Raw genomic sequence first — 19,181 nt, 5'->3', positions numbered from 1 at the left:
GTAACCCATTTTTAAATTCAAAACCTGATAAAATTGACTTCATGCAGCCAACGTGCAAAAGTAAGAATTCTTTTAATCACCGTTAATTAGCCGATAACCTTCTTCAGAATGAAATAAATAATAATATAATTACTGAGGAACAGTGGTATCCTCAATCATTCATTTTCTCTTTACATGTGATGAAGTTTTATCCCTATCTCATTTACACGCTGTATGAGAATGGTTTAAAATTATAAGTGTTTATGACTCAGTTGTAAAACCATTGATTGTGTGTGTGTCTATACTTGATAGGAGGAGCACTTGAGACCGAAGTTCCAGTTCTATATATGTACCAATAGAATCAATTTCCACCAGTTTCTTTAAACCTAATAACATAATTTATTTCTAATGGGCTGGATGGAACACGATCCATGTAAATAATTGTTATCGTTTTACTTGAACTGAATGCTCATAAAATATCGGAGTGGGAACTAATTGGATAACAGCACTGCTGGCAACATTTGCGGAATAGATTCGTGCAGCCAAAACGCACAATGACAACCTGTGACTGTGCGGCACCGAATACTCGGGGAAAAACAATTAAATACTTCGTCCCTGGGTGGACTCGAACCACCAACCTTTCGGTTAACAGCCGAACGCGCTAAACCATTGCGCCACAGAGACTGATGAAATTGTAAGGTTCAAGGCATCCCAAACCAGGGTGTCAGACAGTTAAAGCTTCAGATTGCTCTGACCGGTATGGAAATTGCCCACTCTCAGTGGTACTTTTCACAAATAAATGGAGGGACATTCATTGTGGAGGCGTGGAAACAGTCTGGTCCCGCACACTGCAGACACTTCCATGTCACCGCCAACCAGCTCTCCCGCAACCGATGTGATCTACCTTCCAGCCTTCCGGTGCCTTGTCTGTGACAAAGTATTCTGATTGTCCCGAAGCCAGTGTTCGGTTTGAATTCCTTTTCAGCTCCTGACTGCGGATATTCCTGTGATTAAACGGGAACTAAATGCTAACAGGGACAGTTGGATTCACCGTTTCTTTGCTTGGTGAAATTTCAAAGATTGAAAGCGACGCACATCAACCCCAAACGTCCCGTGAGATGGAAGCCCAGTTGCTATTTCAAGCTTGAATGCAGGTACAAGCAGAACTTATTCAAAGAAAGTCCAAGTCCCTGAGACGCCTGATTATTTGCACCAAACTCTTTGCAAAGAGTTGAGGTTCATGTTTGGTGATCTGGGCACATCTTTCCCCAAACTACAACACTTCAAACATAACTCAATGGCTGTAAAGCGCTTTGGGGCGTCATGAGTTCCTGAAAGGCGCTGCAGATATGCAAGTCCTTCTTTGCAAAAGTTCGTTGCAATCTCAAAATATGTGAGCAATATCAGGGCTCCTCTGGGACCGCTCGTAAATTTCAATGAACAACTCCAAAGGGAAATCACAGCCCGAGACCAACGAGCCAACTGTTTGACAAACGTGAAGATAAGGCGTAACCATGATCAAAGCATTTTTTTGTGTGTCGCTATTCAGAACATAAGAACTTAAGAACTAGGAGCAGAAGGCCATATGGCCCCTCGAGCCTGCTCCGCAATTTAATATGATCATGGCTGATCCGATCATGGACTCAAGTCCACATCCCTGCCCGTTCCCCATAAGCCTTATTCCCTTATCAGTTAAGAAGCTATCTCTGTCTTAAATTTATTTAATGTCGTGGCTTTCTCAGCTCTCTGAGGCAGTGAGTTTGACAGGTTTACAACCCTCTGAAAGAAGAAATTCCTCCTCATCACAGATTTAAATGGGCGGCCCCTTATTCTGAGATTATGCCCCCTAGTTCTAGTCTCCCCTATCAGTGGAACCATCCTCTGCATCCACCTTATCAAGCTCCATCATTACCTTATACGTTTCGATAAGATCACCTCTCATTCTTCTGAATTCCAATGAGTAGAGGCCCAACCTACTCAACCTTTTCTCATAAGTCGACCGCTCATCTCCAGAGTCAACCCAGTGAACCTTCTCTGAACTGCCTCCAAAGCAAGTATATCCTTTCGTAAATATTGTAAGTGTTTGTGATCCTCGCCCAATTGCCAGACGGACGGTTTGAATCGCCCCCACCTTACGAAAGTTCTAGATCCGGGAATTATTATTCAGAGTGTAAATTAAATGAGTCATGGAAAGGGATGTTTCAGTGATAAATCGTAGTATATTTATTTGGTCTAACATACATTGTCCAAAACATGCACTGCTAAACAAAATCACTGTCTCTGTGGAGAATAAAATCCCGGTTACAAACAATATACATACAGTACAGAAATGAACCTAGTTACACGCAGTAATTCCCTGGTGGATTCTAACCCCACCCCTACCAATGAATTGCCCTCCCCAGAATAGCCCTGAAAAGCTTCACTTCTGAGAAAACCCTGAGCCCTTACCCAGCTGGCCTGGGATATCTGGTTACTGGCTTGGGACACTCTCGGCCATGTTCACCACCACACGCAGCCCGTTTCCTTGCTCAGCTCAGCTGTGGGAAGTCACTGCCTGGTAATCAGTCTCGGTTGCTTCTTCTGCAGTATTGCGGCCCCTTCCTCTGGTACATCGATCGGTGGAGCGAGAGCGAGAGGGAGAGGGGGCTCTCTCTAGACACAAGCTGCAAGCTGCAAGCTCCAAGCTTCACACCAAGCTCCAAGCTAAAAATAAAGTGGAAAGGACCCTGTCTTTCTGGGAGTCTTGCTGCCCCTATCTTTCCCGCCAATCTTTAAAACCCCTTTGTTTCTAAGCACGGGTACTTAGTCAGTGATGGGCCATCCCACCCATGCATTGGGCTGATGGCCCTTAGTCTGGGCATCTCTCTGAGCCTTTGTGTTGGGAAAGCCCCAGCTCCTCCTTGGCTGGCCAGGCTGGTGGGTTCATTGTTCTGTGTCTCCTTCTGAGATGGAGGTGAGAAGTGCTTTTACAAATTAGAGTGGCTTTGTCAGTGGCCCCCCTTCCTGGCCAACAGCTCTTTTGTCAATGGATGACTGGCAGGTCTTTTGTCCCAGCTAACTGCCATGCGGTCTCTGGAGTTTTAACAAAACCAGCTTTTTTACATATCTGCGCAGGGTGTCCCCAGCACAGGGAAAATAGCCTCAGAAAAATAAAATCCACAAAATATTCACGACTGATCCATTCTTTAAACAGAAACTTTGTGATCTCTTCATTCTGCTCTGCTAATTATCGATCTTGCCACGTAAAAAGTGCATTGGCATTGCAATGCATTAATGTAAAATTAATGAAAAGAAAATGCAACGTTTTGTCGAGTGCAAAACATGCAGTGCCTGCATTTCAAAAAGCATTGCTTTTATTCATCCTGCGGAATGCATATTGCACAGATAATCTCAGCACACATTGTGCAGGCAAAGGCGTCATTCGACAACAAAGTGATTTGTCCTCCGCTGATTTGTAGCAGATAACTGACGGTTGAGCACACAATTTGACAACTAGACTTGTAGATCAAGCATCAATGAAAAAGGCAACAAAACTGCCCACCAGCACCAGGTGTCTTTCACTTGTTTGTTCCAAATTTTCAGCAGCTGGGACAACAAGAATTTAGGTTTCACTGAGATTTGAACTCAAATCACTAGATTTAAAGTCAAGAGGGCTCACCATTACACGATGGAACCAACTATGCCAAAACATTTGAAACATACTTTGTCACAGACAAGGCACCGGAAGGCTGGAAGGTAGATCACACCGGTTGTGGGAGAGCTGGTTGGCGGTGACATGGAAGTTTCTGCAGTGTGCGGGACCAGACTGCTTCCACACATCCACAATGAATGTCCCACCCTTTATTTGGGAAAAGTACAACTGAGAGTGGATAAGTTCCATCCCGTTCGGAGCAATCTGAAGCTTTAACTGACTGACACCCTGGTTTTGCATGTCTTGCAGTGTGTATCTGTGGCGCAATGGTTTAGCGCATTCGGCTGGTAACTGAAAGGTGGGTAATCCAAACCCATCTCCGGGCGAAGCCTTTTAATGTTTTTCCCCGAGGATTCGGTGCCGCACAGTTCCGGGTTTTCATTGTGCATTTTGGCTTCACGAATATATTCCGCAAACATTGCAAGCTTTGCTGTTATCCAGTGAGTTCCCACTCCAATACTTTTATGAACATTCAGCACAAGTAAAACGATAACAATTTTTTACATGGATCATGTTCCTCCATCCAGTCCAATCAAAATAAATTATGTTATTGGGTTTAAAGGAACTGGTGAAAATTGATTCTATTGATGCATATATCGAACTGGAACTTTGGTCTCAAGTGCTCCTCCTATCAAGAATAGACACACGCACAATCAATGGTTTTACAACTGAGTCATAAACACTTACAATTTCTCATACAGCATGTAAATGAGATAGGGATAAAAATTCATCACATGTAAAGAGAAAATGAATGATTAAAGATACTTCTGTCCCTCAGTAACTATATTATTATTTATTTCATCCTGAAAAAGGTTATCGGTTATTTAACGGTGATTAAATGAATTCTTATTTTTTTATATTAGCTGCATGTCGTCAATTTTAAAAGGTTTTGAATTGAAAAAAGCTGTTACAGAAGTTACCGCCCTGACCTGGAATCAAAGCTGTTTTTCGGTGGTATAAGGAGTGGTTTTACCCAATCATTTAAAGGTGATTTCAAAGAATCACGTGAAGTTAAATTCAGATCAAGGTTACGATGTGTTTCGGTGTGAAACAAGTGGATTGAAAAGGACAATAATGACACCAAGCATTACGATGCAGCGATGCAGCAATGCAGCGTTCCCTGGTGGTCCAGTGATTAGGATTCGGCGCTCTCACCACCGCGGCCCTGGGTCGATTTCCGGCCAGGGAAATTGCGCTTCCATCAAAATTAATACCTGAGAAGAAAGAGTTACATGTATCTCATGTGGAAAAAAAGATTCATTGATTTAAACATAATTAATTAATCCATTGTAGAACTTCAATCATTTAATTTGCCCTGAGTATGTGAGGAACTTTTATCCCGACATCATTGTATTTTAGTAGCATGGTCCAGCCCCGGTATCTCCACCTGTGAAAGTAGGAAACTGCTGGAAATACACAACAGGACGGGTAGCCTTTGACAAACAATTAAACCCAGGTTACAGACTCTCTTCCTTCCCGTACCCTTTGCGGGACACTTGTTGCCCTTTAATTTTACAGACTGACTGAATTCACTAACCGCGGGGAGAGAGTAGGTGCCTCCGCGGCCCCACTGTGCTAACATGGAAGATAACACGATGGGGATGTGGGGATGTCGGGTGGGGTTCAGTGACATGTTTGTGTAAAGGGCAGCGGAGGAGAAGGATTGACAGCTGTCAGTGTGGGACAGAAGTTGTTTAAGGTGAGCCAACATATTCCCGATCAGCACAGAAGGCATTCACTGGTCAGCTGCCCTCTGCTGTACTTCTGGTCAGAGCGGTTTCCGCAGTGGAGCCGTTATCACATTTGCTTTCCACGTGAAAGGATCCCGTGCAGGAAGATTATGTTTAAACTTGCTGTGGATGAACAGCCATGGGCGAGTTTATTCTCCTGTCAAAAGAGCGACAGTGGCTTCTCCCTTCTTCTTTAATTGCTCTTTATTTCACTTCACTAAGTAGATATATTTGAGTGAGAGAAATTGTTCCAGAGTGTCGCACACTTCATCTTTTGTTCCCTTTTAAACACATAAAATGAGGCCGGGGGAATAAATCCACAAAACAAAGCCGAGGGATATAGACAAGAGGAAGAGAGAAGGGGAAATACTGCCTCTACCCAGAACTAATGCAGAAACTCCTCTGCTGCGCTCGGGGTGGCCACCCGCAGCCTGGATACACTTACGTCCCAACAGTTCATTGATTGTCGGAGTGGCACCGTGCGGCGCTTCAGAAGACAGGTCGAAAAAGCAAAGTCACTGATTCAGTCCCATGTGCTTCTCTGACTGACACCGGAGAAACGGTGAGACAGATTTTGGAGCATAGGTCTGGTTATTGTGAAACAGCAAAGAAAATATTACGTCTGGAATTAAATTATTTAATGTGTATCCTGCTCGTTTAGTGGTTAGGCATTCACAGAGGGAGCCCGAGTTCGGAAAGTAACTTTTTAATTCAAACTTTTTTCAAATAATTAAATGCAATTAATTAAACTCTGTGGGAGGTGGGGTGATTAAAACATCACCGATCGGAAAGGAATTGTCCGCAGGAAGCCTCCAACCGGAATTTTTGGGCCAATATTCCCACCCGGATTGTTTTGCAGACTTACAGTCAATACTTCAACAACTGAACTGTAATAATTTCAGGAGCTTTCATCACAGATGATATTTTACACCCTATCTGACTTAACACACTCTGAATTTTTGAAATTGGTTTAAAATGTTCATTGCTCAGAAGACAAGGAACCTGGGGTACTTTTTTCAATTTATTTCACAGCAAATATATTCTAAAATGATGATTTTACCCGGGCTCGAACCTGGGCCCGTTCGTGTGTGAGAGAAACGTGATAACCACTCCACTACAGAAACCACTGCTAAACTTAGTGCCCAGAGAGAAGTGTTAAGCCAGAAGGTGTAATTCTGAATCCCTTTCTGTGAAAAAATCTTTTCACAAACATTTCTCTGACCGAAGCTGCACAAGTCAAAAATGTTCCTTTCAAAGTCGTCAAACTCCCAAATTAACGCACCCCCCGAATCTTCTGGATCAGAAAGCTCTAGTTGTGCCGACTCAATCCATAAATCTGACTTTACTCACCCTGTATTTTAGGAGATTGGTTTAAAATGTTCATTGCTCATAAGACACGTAACCTGGGGCTACTTTTGTTCAATGTATTTCACAGCAAATATATTCTAAAATAAAGCACGCGCCCAGGCTCAAACCAGTGACATTTCATGTGGGAGGTGAACATGATAACGGCTACACTACGTAAACCTTTCCTTAACCCAGCCCCCGGTTCGTCATTTGTACCACAATTTAACCCAATGAGATCGGCATAAAAGTTCCTCACATGCTCATGGCAAAATAAATGGTAAAAGATTTACAAAATAATTTATGTATTAATTAATGATGTTCAAGTCAATGATTCTTATTTTTTATACAGATTTGCATATAGATCTGTAAAATAAATGAACTCTTTTTTTTATAAGGTTTTGAATTAAAAGTACAACTTCCCAGGGTGGGAATTGAATCCAGGACACCACGTTGAGAGTATTGAATCCTTCCCACTCGACAACCAGGGACCAATCGACCGTTTTACTGCTGCATCATTATAGTTCATGACATTATTGTCATTTTCAGTTTACTTGATTCACACCGAAAAATATTGTAACTGTTGTGTATGCATGCCTGTTTACTGTGTGATATCTGTAACACTGCTATGCAACACTGAATCGACTCTTACACTCTACACACCTCACCTGCTGCTTGAGACTGAAAGGTTACCTGCAACCCAGTGTATAAAGGAGCTCACAGCTTGGTGTCCTCACTTGAGGAGCTTCAAATAAATGACTACAGGTCTCCACAGTTTAAGTATCATACCCTGCCTCGTGGAGTCATTACTAAAGGTGACTACATACACTACAGTAAACGCCACTTGAAATCACATTCAAATGATTCACTGAATCTACCCTTTGTACCACCGCAACACAGGTTCGATTCTTGGTCAGGGAGATAATATTTACAACACAGTTTTCAAACTAATAGCCCTATATAAATGTCAACATGCAGCTAATGTGAAAAAATTAATTCATTTAATCATGTTCAATGAACCGATAACTTTCTTTTGCAGAATTAAAGAAATGATAATATGGTTACTGAGGGATAGTGGTACATAAGAACATAAAACATAAAAATTAGGAACAGGAGTCGGCCATCTAGCCCCTCGAGCCTGCTCCGCCATTCAAAAAGGTCATGGCTGATCTGGCCGTGGACTCAGCTCCACTTATCCGCCCGCTCCTCATAACCCTTAATTCCCTTATTGGTTAAAAATCTATCTATCTGTGACTTGAATACATTCAATGCGCTAGCCTCAACTGCTTCCTTGTGCAGAGAATTCCACAGGTTCACAATCCTCTGGGAGAAGGAATTCCTTCTCAACTTGGTTTTAAATTGGCTCCCCCTCATTTTGAGGCTGTGCCCCCAAGTTCTAGTCTCCCCGACCAGTGGAAACAATCTCTCTGCCTCTATCTTGTCTATCCCTTTCATTATTTTAAATGTTTCTACAAGATCACCCCTCACCCTTCTGAACTCCAACGAGTAAAGACCCAGTCTACTCAATCTATCATCATAAGGTAACCCCCTCATCTCCGGAATCAGCCGAGTGATTTGTCTCTGTACCCACTCCAAAGCTAGTATATCCTTCCTTAAGTAAGGTGACCAAAACTGCACGCAGTACTCCAGGTGCGGCCTCAACAATACCCTATACAGTTGCAGCAGGACCTCCTTGCTTTTGTACCTCATGCCTCTCGCAATGAAGGCCAACATTCCATTCGCCTTCCTGATTACCTGTTGCAATTGCAAACTAACTTTTTGGGATTCATGCACAAGGATCCCCAGGTCCCTCTGCACCGCAGCATGTTGCAATTTCTCCCCATTCAAATAATATTCCCTTTTTACTGTTTTTTTTTCCCAAGGTGGATGACCTCACACTTTCCGACATTGTATTCCATCTGCCAAACCTTAGCCCATTCATTTAACCTATCTAAATCTCGTTGCAGCCTCTCTGTCCTCTACACAACCTGCTTTCCCACTAATCTTTGTGTCATCTGCAAATTTTGTTGCACTACACTCTGTCCCCTCTTCCAGGTCATCGATGTAAATTGTAAACAGTTGTGGTCCCAGCACCGATCCCTGTGGCACACCACTAACCACCGATTTCCAACCCGAAAAGGGCCCATTTATCCCGACTCTCTGCTTTCTGTTAGCTAGCCAATTCTCTATCCATGCTAATACATTTCCACTGACTCCGCGTATCTTTATCTTCTGCAGTAACCTTTTGTGTGGTACCTTATAGAATGCCTTTTGAAAATCTAAATACACCACATCCATCGGTACACCTCTATCCAACATGCTCGTTATATCCTCAAAGAATTCTAATAAATTAGTTAAACATGATTTCCCCTTCATGAATCCATGCTGCGTCTGCTTGATTGCACTATTCCTATCTTGATGTCCCACTATTTCTTCCTTCATGATAGTTTCAAGCATTTTCCCTACTACAGATGTTAAACTAACCAGCCTATAGTTATCTGCCTTTTGTCTGCCCCCTTTTTAAACAGAGGCGTTACATTAGCTGCTTTCCAATCCGCTGGTACCTCCGCAGAGTACAGAGAATTTTGGTAGATTATAACGAATGCATCTGCTATAACTTCCGCCATCTCTTTTAATACCCTGGCATTTCATCAGGACCAGGGGACTTGTCTACCTTGAGTCCCATTAGCCTGTCCAGCACTACCCCCTAGTGATAGTGATTGTTTCAAGGTCCTCTCTTCCCACATTCCTGTGACCAGCAATTTCTGGCATGGTTTCTGTGTCTTCCATTGTGAAGACCGAAGCAAAATAATTGTTTAAGGTCTCAGCCATTTCCACATTTAGAAACATAGAAACATAGATGAGAGGTGCAGGAGTAGGCCATTCGGCACTTCTAACCTGCACCACCATTCAATGAGTTCATGGCTGAACATGTAACTTCAGTACCCCATTCCTGCTTTCTCACCATACCCCTTGATTCCCCTAGTAGTAAGGACTTCATCTAACTCCTTTTTGAATATATTCAGTGAATTGGCCTCAACAACTTTCTGTGGTAGAGAATTCCACAGGTTCACCACTCTCTGGGTGAAGAAATTCCTCCTCATCTCGGTCCTAAATGGCTTCCCCCTTATCCTTAGACTGTGTCCCCTGGTTCTGGACTTCCCCAATATTGGGAAGATTCTTCCTGCATCTAACCTGTCTAACCCCGTCAGAATTTTAAACGTTTCTATGAGGTCCCCTCTCATTCTTCTGAACTCCAGTGAATACAAGCCCAGTTGATCCAATCTTTCTTGATAGGTCAGTCCCGCCATCCCGGGAATCAGTCTGGTGAACCTTCGCTGCACTCCCTCAATCGCAAGAATGTCCTTCCTCAGGTTAGGAGACCAAAACTGTACACAATACTCCAGGTGTGGCCTCACCAAAACCCTGTACAATTGTAGCAACACCTCCCTGCCCCTGTACTCAAATCCCCTCGCTATGAAGGCCAACATGCCATTTGCTTTCTTAACCGCCTGCTGTACCTGCATGCCAACCTTCAATGACTGATGTACCATGACACCCAGGTCTCTTTGCATCTTCCCTTTTCCTAATCTGTCACCATTCAGATAATAGTCTGTCTCTCTGTTTTTACCACCAAAGTGGATAACCTCACATTTATCCACATTATACTTCATCTGCCATGCATTTGCCCACTCACCTAACCTATCCAAGTCGCTCTGCAGCCTCATAGAATCCTCCTCGCAGCTCACACTGCCACCCAACTTAGTGTCATCCGCAAATTTGGAGATACTACATTTAATCCCCTCGTCTAAATCATTAATGTACAGTGTAAACAGCTGGGGCCCCAGCACAGAACCTTGCGGTACCCCACTAATCACTGCCTGCCACTCTGAAATGTCCCCATTTACTCCTACTCTTTGCTTCCTGTCTGACAACCAGTTGTCAATCCATGTCAGCACACTACCCCCAATCCCATGTGCTTTAACTTTGCACATTAATCTCTTGTGTGGGACCTTGTCGAAAGCCTTCTGAAAGTCCAAATATACCACATCAACTGGCTCTCCCTTGTCCACTCTACTGGAAACATCCTCAAAAAATTCCAGAAGATTTGTCAAGCATGATTTCCCTTTCATAAATCCATGCTGACTTGGACCTATCATATTACCTCTTTCCAAATGCACTGCTATGACATCCTTAATAATTAATTCCATCATTTTATCCAGTACCGATGTCAGGCTGACCGGTCTATAATTCCCTATTTTCTCTCTCCCTCCTTTTTTAAAAAGTGGGGTTACATTGGCTACCCTCCACTCCATAGGAACTGATCCAGAGTCAATGGAATGTTGGAAAATGACTGTCAATGCATCCGCTATTTCCAAGGTCACCTCCTTAAGTACTCTGGGATGCAGCCCATCAGGCCCTGGGGATTTATAAGCCTTCAATCCCATCAATTTCCCCAACACAATTTCCCGACTAATAAGGATGTCCCTCAGTTCCTCCTCCTTACTAGATCCTCCGACCCCTTTTATATCCGGAAGGTTGTTTGTGTCCTCCTCAGTGAAGACCGAACCAAAGTACTTGTTCAATTGATTGTTCCCCGTTATGACGTCCCCTGTTTCTGACTGCAGGGGACCTACGTTTGTCTTTACTCGCCTTTTTCACTTTACATATCTATAGAAACTTTTGCAATCCGTCTTAATGTTCCCTGCAAGCTTCTTCTCCTACTCCATTTTCTCTGCACTAATCAAACCCTTTGTCCTCCTCTGCTGAGTTCTAAATTTCTCCCAGTCCCTGGGTTCGCTGCTATTTCTGGCCAATTTGTATGCCACTTCCTTGGCTTTAATGCTATCCCTGATTTCCCTTGATAGCCACGGTTGAGCCACCTTCCCTTTTTTATTTTTACGCCAGACAGGAATGTACAATTGTTGTAGTTCATCCATGCGGTCTCTAAATGTCTGCCATTGCCCATCCACAGTCAACCCCTTCAGTATCATTCGCCAATCTATCCTAGCCAATTCACGCCTCATACCTTCAAAGTTACCCTTCTTTAAGTTCTGGACCATGGTCTCTGAATTAGCTGTTTCATTCTCCATCCTAATGCAGAATTCCACCATATTATGGTCACTCTTCCCCAAGGGGCCTCGCACAACGAGATTGCTAATTAATCCTCTCTCATTACACAACACCCAGTCTAAGATGGCCTCCCCCCCAGTTGGTTCCTCGACATATTGGTCTAAAAAACCATCCCTTATGCACTCCAGGAAATCCTCCTCCACCGTATTACTTCCAGTTTGGTTAACCCAGTCTATGTGCATATTAACGTCACCCATTATATCTGCTGCACCTTTATTGCACGCACCTCTAATTTCAAGTTTGATGCCCTCCCCAACATCACTACTACTGTTTGGAGGTCTGTACACAACTCCCACTAACGTTTTTTGCCCTTTGGTATTCTGCAGCTCTACCCATATAGATTCCCATTATTAAATCCCCCTTCTCATCTTCTAAGGGACCAACATTTACTTTAGTCACTCTTTTCCGTTTTACATATCGGTAAAAGCTTTAACTATCCGTTTTTATGCTTTGCACAAGTTTACCTTCGTAATCTATCTTTCCTTTCTTTATTGCTTTCTTAGTCATTCTTTAATGTCGTTTAAAATTTTCCCAATCTTCTATTTTCCCACTAACCTTGGCCACCTTATACGCATTGGTTTTTAATTTGATACTCTACTTTATTTCCTTGGTTATCCACGGCTGGTTATCCCTTCTCTTACCGACCTTCTTTTTCACTAGAATATATTTTTGTTGAGCACTATGAAAGAGCCCCTGAACGGTTCTCCACTGTTCCTCAATTGTGCCACCGTTTAGTCTGTGTTTCCAGTCTACTTTAGCCAACTCTGCCCTCATCCCACTATAGTCCCCTTTGTTTCAGCATAGTACGCTCGTTTGAGACACTACTTCCTCACCCTCAATCTGTATTACAAATTCAACCATACTGTGATCACTTATTCCGAGAGGATCTTTTACTAGCTTCAATCATTAATTTTCTCTTTACATGTGATGAACTTTTATCCCTATCTCGTTTACATACTGTATTTTAGGAGAATGGTTTAAAATTTTAAGTGCTTATTGTCATGTATTCAACCAACATTGTAACTCATATATAATCTGACCTCAGTTGTACACTGTGAGAACAATGACCACTAGGTGGTGAACTTGTGGGAGACACTTCTAACCTGGACCTTCAGGTATAAAAGGGGAAGCTCCACCCACTTTCATCACTTGAGTGCTAAGGAATAAAGGACAGGCCACAGAGGGACCTTCTCTCAAGCATGGGCCTCGTGTGCATTTATACTGTATAGTAAGGATGTATCAATGACGACGAGAAACTGGGATTTAAACCACGTGAGCATGGCCGCTAGCAGAATAGACGAGAGATACTGTGTTAAGGAATGGTTAGGACAGAGAATCAACATTGTTGAAGCAGCACATGGTTCTCCAGGCAGAGAAGGGCAATCGGGTATGCCCCAACATGTAGTCGAACCCAGAGGGGGAGTTCGACAGAGATAATGGCAAGCAGAACGGTGATTCACACCATTGCAAGGGACAATGTGGCCAGTAATGGGGCCATCAACACCTGTTAATGGCACACTCAAGGACAGTCACAGGGGTAGTCAGGGACGATTGACTAGCAAGGGATCTTTTGTTTCCAACAACAGCTCATGTTGGAGGCATGGAGGCACAAACTCAGCCGGAGGTTGCAGAGATGAGCAAAATACCTACAGAAATTGCAGAAATGAACGCTGGGGGAAATCGCTGGAAGCTGAAGTTCAGTGAGTTCATGTGGAGCACGTATACAGTTCATACACCAGGACGCCACCGATAATGATGAATGTGCTCCTCAGTGGCATCCCATTATCAATGGAGCTAGACACGGGGGCTAGCCAGTCCCTGATGGGTAACAAATAGTTTGAAAAGTTCTGGGCGTCCAAGACCAGTAGGGCCAAAATTATCACCGATTGACGCACAGCTACGGACATACGCCAAGGAGATCATTCCGGTTCTTGGCAGCGCCACGACAATCGTGCCCCACAAAGATTCGGAGAACAGGTTGCCACTCTCTGTTGTCCCGGGGGACGGTCCCGCACTACTGGGGAGGAGTTGGCTTGCTGTCATGAACAGGAAATGGGGCAATGTTAATGCTATTTCCTCTGTGGAGCGAGTTTCATGCTCACAGATCCTGCACAAATTTGACTCATTATTTCAACCCGGCATTGGCACTTTCATGGGGGCCAAGGTAGTGATTCACATAAACCCGGAAGCCAGGCCAGGACACCACAAGGGCAGAGCGGTGCCGTACGTGATGTGGGAAAAGATAGAAGGTGAATTGAACCGCCTGCTGAGGGAAGGTATCATTTTGCCTGTCGAATTCAGTGACTGGGCGAGCCCGATTGTACCGGTGTTCAAGGCGGATGGGTCGGTCAGGATATATGGTGATTACAAGGCCACCATCAATCGGGTGTCACTCCAAGACCAGTACCCGCTACCGAGAGCGGGGGAACTCTTTGCGATGCTATCCGGTGGCAAACTTTTTTCAAAATTGGATGTGACCTCAGCTTACATGACCCAGGAGCTGGCGAGAGAGTTGATGAAGCTGACCACCATCACGACACACAAGCGGTTGTTTGAGTACAACAGATGTCCGTTCGGGATTCGCTCGGCCGCCGCGATCTTCCAACGAAATATGGAAAGCCTCCTCAAGTCGATTCCAGGGACGATGCTTTTTCAGGACGACATCCTCATCACGGGTTACGATACTGAAGAACACCTCCACAACCTGGAAGAGGTGCTACGCAGACTGGACCGGGTAGGGCTGCGACAGAAAAAGGCGAAGTGCATCTTCCTAGCTCCAGAGGTAGAACAGAGGGTAGGAGTAGACGGGATGAGCCCTACTGCGTCCAAGACGGAAGCGATCCAGAGAGCACCCAGACCTCGTAACACGACGGAGCTGCGTTTGTTCCTTGGGCTCCCGAACTATTTGGTAACTTTCTTCCCAAATTGAGCACGCTGCTAGAGCCGCTACACGTGCTCCTAAGCAAAGGTCGCGAATGGGTCTGAGGGGACAGCCTGGAAAGGGCTTTTAATAGGGCACACAATTTGTTATGTTCCAACAATCTGTTAACGCGATATGACCCATGTAAGAAACTTGTGTTAACATGCGATGCGTCGTCCTATGGTGTCGGGTGTGTGTTGCAGCATGTCAATGCCAAGGGTCAGTTACAGCCGGTAGCTTATGGCTCCAGAAGTCTGTCCCAGGCAGAAAGGGGCTACGGGATGATAGAAAAGGAGGCGCTCGCATGTGTATATTCGGTAAAGAAAATGCACCAGTACCTGTTTGGCAGGAAATTTGAGCTGGAGACAGATCACAAACCCCTCACGTCCCTTTTGGCCGACAACAAGGCCATAAATGCAGACGCATCGGTCCGCATACAGAGGTGGGCTCTCACGTTAGCCACCTATGACTACACAATTCGGCACAGACCGGGCACTGAAAAATGCGCCGATGCACTCAGCAGGCTCCCACCAGCCACCACTGAGGGGGCTACCGAGCATGCCGCTGAGATGGTCATGGCTGTTGAAGCTTTTGCAAGCGATGGCTCACCCGTGACAGCCCGTCAGACTAAAGTCTGGACAAATAGAGACCCGCTATTGTCTCTAGTCAAGAAATGTGTCCTGCATGGGGACTGGGCAGCCAAGTACAGGGCATGCCCTGAGGAATTTAAACCATTTCACAGGGGCAGTCATGAACTCTCGATTCAGGCCGATTGCCTACTGTGGGGAAACCGCGTAGTCTTGCCCCAGATGGGCAGAGAGGTGTTCATCAGAGAACTCCACAATGAGCATCCGGGCATTGTCATGATGAAGGCAATTGCCAGGTCACACGTTTGGTGGCCAGGGATAGATGCAGATCTGGAAGTTTGTGTTCGCAGGTACAACACGTGTGCCCAGCTGTGCAATGCGCCCAGGGAAGCCCCCCTTAGCCCCTGGCCATGGCCCGCCAAGCCTTGGTGACGCATCCATGATGACTACGCAGGTCCTTTCATCGGAAAAATGTTTTTGGTTGTAGTAGACGCTCACTCCAAATGGATCGAGTGTGACATTTTTAATTCAAGCACATCCTCTGCCACGGTACAAAGTCTACGGGCAATGTTCGCCGCCCACGGTCTACCGGACATCTTGGTCAGCGACAATGGCCTGTGCTTCACAAGCACTGAATTCCAGGACTTCATGGCAGGCAATGGAATTAACCATGTCAGAAAGACACCGTTCAAGCCAGCCTCAAACGGCCAGGCAGAACGAAAAGTGCAGATAATCAAACAGGGGATGCTCAGAATCCAAGGGTGTTTCCTACAAAGCCACTTATCACGCCTCCTGTTGGCCAATAGATCCCGACCACACTCGCTCACAGGGGTTCCACTCGCAGGGCTGCTAATGATAAGGATGCTCAAATCCCGTTATCCCTTATACACCACACCATGAAAGAAATTGTTGAGAGCAGGCGCCAATCACAATATAACTACCATGACAGGAATGCGGGGGCACGATATATTGGTGTAAACGACCCTGTTGTTGTCCACAACTACACTGCAGGGCCTAAATGGCTTACAGGCACTGTGATTGCCAAAGAGGGCAATAGGATTCTGGTAGTTAAACTAACCAATGGACAAATCTGCCGCAAACATGTGGATCAAACAAAAAGGAGGTTCAGCAACCCCATAGAAGAAGCAGAGGAAGAACACGATACAGAGTTCACTGCAGCACAGGTGACCGAACACCGGAACCAAAGGGAGGAGAGCCCAGTCACTGTGGGCAGACCCGATAGGCCTGAGGCACCGCAAACAGCAGACACACAGGCCAGCGCCCAACAACCGGAGCCCCAACTCAGGCGCTCTACAAGAGAGCGTAAACCACCAGAGAGACTCAACCTGTGATCCCAAAAAGACTTTGGGGTCATGTATTCAACCAGCATTGTAACCCATTTTTAAATTCAAAACCTGATAAAATTGACGACATGCAGCCAACGTGCAAAAGTAAGAATTCTTTTAATCACCGTTAATTAGCCGATAACCTTCTTCAGAATGAAATAAATAATAATATAATTACTTAGGAACAGTGGTATCTTCAATCATTCATTTTCTCTTTACATGTGATGAAGTTTTATCCCTATCTCATTTACACGCTGTATGAGAATGTTTTAAAATTGTAAGTGTTTATGACTCAGTTGTAAAACCATTGATTGTGTGTGTGTCTATACTTGATAGGAGGAGCACTTGAGACCGAAGTTCCAGTTCTATATATATATCAATAGAATCAATTTCCACCAGTTTCTTTAAACCCAATAACATAATTGATTTCTAATGGGCTGGATGGAACATGATCCATGTAAAAAATTGTTATCGTTTTACTTGAACTGAATGCTCATAAAATATTGGAGTGGGAACTAATTGGATAACAGCACTGCTGGCAACATTTGCGGAATAGATTCGTGCAGCCAAAACGCACAATGACAACCTGGGATTGTGCGGCACCGAATACTCGGGGAAAAACAGTTAAACACTTCGTCCCTGGGTGGGCTCGAACCACCAACCTTTCGGTTAACAGCCGAACGCGCTAACCCATTGCGCCAAAGAGACTGATGGAAGTATAAGGTGCAAGACATCCAAAACCAGGGTGTCAGTCAGTTAAAGCTTCAGATTGCTCCGACCGGGATGGAACTTGTCCACTCTCAGTTGTACTTTTCCCAAATAAATGGAGGGACATTCATTGTGGATGCGTGGAAGCAGTCTGGTCCCGCACACTGCAGACCCTTCCATGTCACCGCCAACCAGCTCTCCCACAACCGGTGTGATCTACCTTCCAGCCTTCCGGTGCCTTGTCTGTGACAAAGTATTCTGATTGTCCCGAAGCCGGTATTAGGTTTGAATTCCTTTTCAGCTCCTGACTGCGGATATTCCTGTGATTAAACGGGAACTAAATGCTTACAGGGACAGTTGGATTCACCGTTTCTTTGCTTGGTGAAATTTCAAAGATTAAAAGCAACGCACATGAACACCAAACGTCCGTGAGATGGAAGCCCAGTTGCTGTTTCAAGATTGAATGCAGGTACCAGCAGAACTTATTCAAAGAAAGTCCAAGTCCCTGAGACGCCTGATTATTTGCACCACATTTTTTGCAAAGAGTTGAGGTACATGTTTGGTGATCTGGGCACATCTTTCCCCAAACTACAACACTTCAAACATAACTCAATGGCTGTAAAGCGCTTTGGGGCGTCATGAGTTCCTGAAAGGCGCTGCAGATATGCAAGTCCTTCTTTGCAAAAGTTCGATGCAATTTCAAAATATGCGAGCAATATCAGGGCTCCTCTGGGACCCCTCGTAAATTTCAATTAACAACTTCGAAGGGAATTCACAGCCCGAGACCAACGAGCCAACTGTTTGACAAACGTGAAGATAAGGTGTAACCATGATCAAAGCATTTTTTTGTGTGTCGCTATTCAGAACATAAGAACTTAAGAACGAGGAGCAGGAGTAGGCCATATGGCCCCTCGAGCCTGCTCCACCATTTAAGATGATCATGGCTGATCCGATCATGGACTCAAGTCCACATCCCTGCCCGTTCCCCATAAGCCTTATTCCCTTATCAGTTAAGAAGCTATCTCTGTCTTAAATGTATTAAATGTCGTGGCTTTCTCAGGTCTCTGATGCAGTGAGTTCGACAGATTTACAACCCTCTGAGAGAAGAAATTCCTCCTCATCACAGATTTAAATGGGCAGCCCCTTATTCTGAGATTATGCCCCCTAGTTCTAGTCTCCCCTATCAGTGGAACCATCCTCTCTGCATCCACCTTATCAAGCTCCCTCATTATCTTATACGTTTCGATAAGATCACCTCTCATTCTTCTGAATTCCAATGAGTAGAGGCCCAACCTACTCAACCTTTTCTCATAAGTCGACCGCTCATCTCCGGAGTCAACCCAGTGAACCTTCTCTGAACTGCCTCCAAAGCAAGTATATCCTTTAGTAAATATTGTAAGTGTTTGTGATCCTCGCTCAATTGCCAGACGGACGGTTTGAATCGCCCCCACCTTACGAAAGTTCTAGAGCCGGGAATTATTATTCAGAGTGTAACTTAAATGAGTCACGGAAAGGGATGCTTCAGTGATAAATCGTAGTATATTTATTTGGTCTGACATACACTGTCTAAAACATGCACTGCTAAACGAAATCACTGTCTCTGTGGAGAATAAAATCCCGGTTACAAACAACATACATACAGTACAGAAATGAACCGAGTAACACGCAGTAATTCCCTGGTGGATTCTAACCCCACCACAACCAATGAATTACCCTCCCCAGAATAGCCCTGGAAAGCTTCAC

At 44.6% G+C, this 19,181-nt stretch overlaps 2 non-coding genes across 2 annotated transcripts; both read right to left on the bottom strand.

The window, feature by feature from the left end:
• Positions 1-589: 589 nt before the first annotated feature.
• trnan-guu (transfer RNA asparagine (anticodon GUU)) lies at positions 590-663 on the bottom strand. Its single transcript has one exon. It is a non-coding gene; the product is annotated as a tRNA-Asn (tRNA).
• Positions 664-17,364: 16,701 nt separating this feature from the next.
• Positions 17,365-17,438, bottom strand: trnan-guu (transfer RNA asparagine (anticodon GUU)). Its single transcript has one exon. It is a non-coding gene; the product is annotated as a tRNA-Asn (tRNA).
• Positions 17,439-19,181: the final 1,743 nt, after the last annotated feature.

This window comes from Pristiophorus japonicus, unplaced genomic scaffold (assembly GCF_044704955.1).
Source record: "Pristiophorus japonicus isolate sPriJap1 unplaced genomic scaffold, sPriJap1.hap1 HAP1_SCAFFOLD_42, whole genome shotgun sequence".
Classification (NCBI taxonomy): Eukaryota; Metazoa; Chordata; class Chondrichthyes; family Pristiophoridae; genus Pristiophorus; species Pristiophorus japonicus.
The sequence above is the reverse complement of the archived record's forward strand: the minus strand, read 5'-3'. Positions and strand labels throughout refer to the sequence as shown.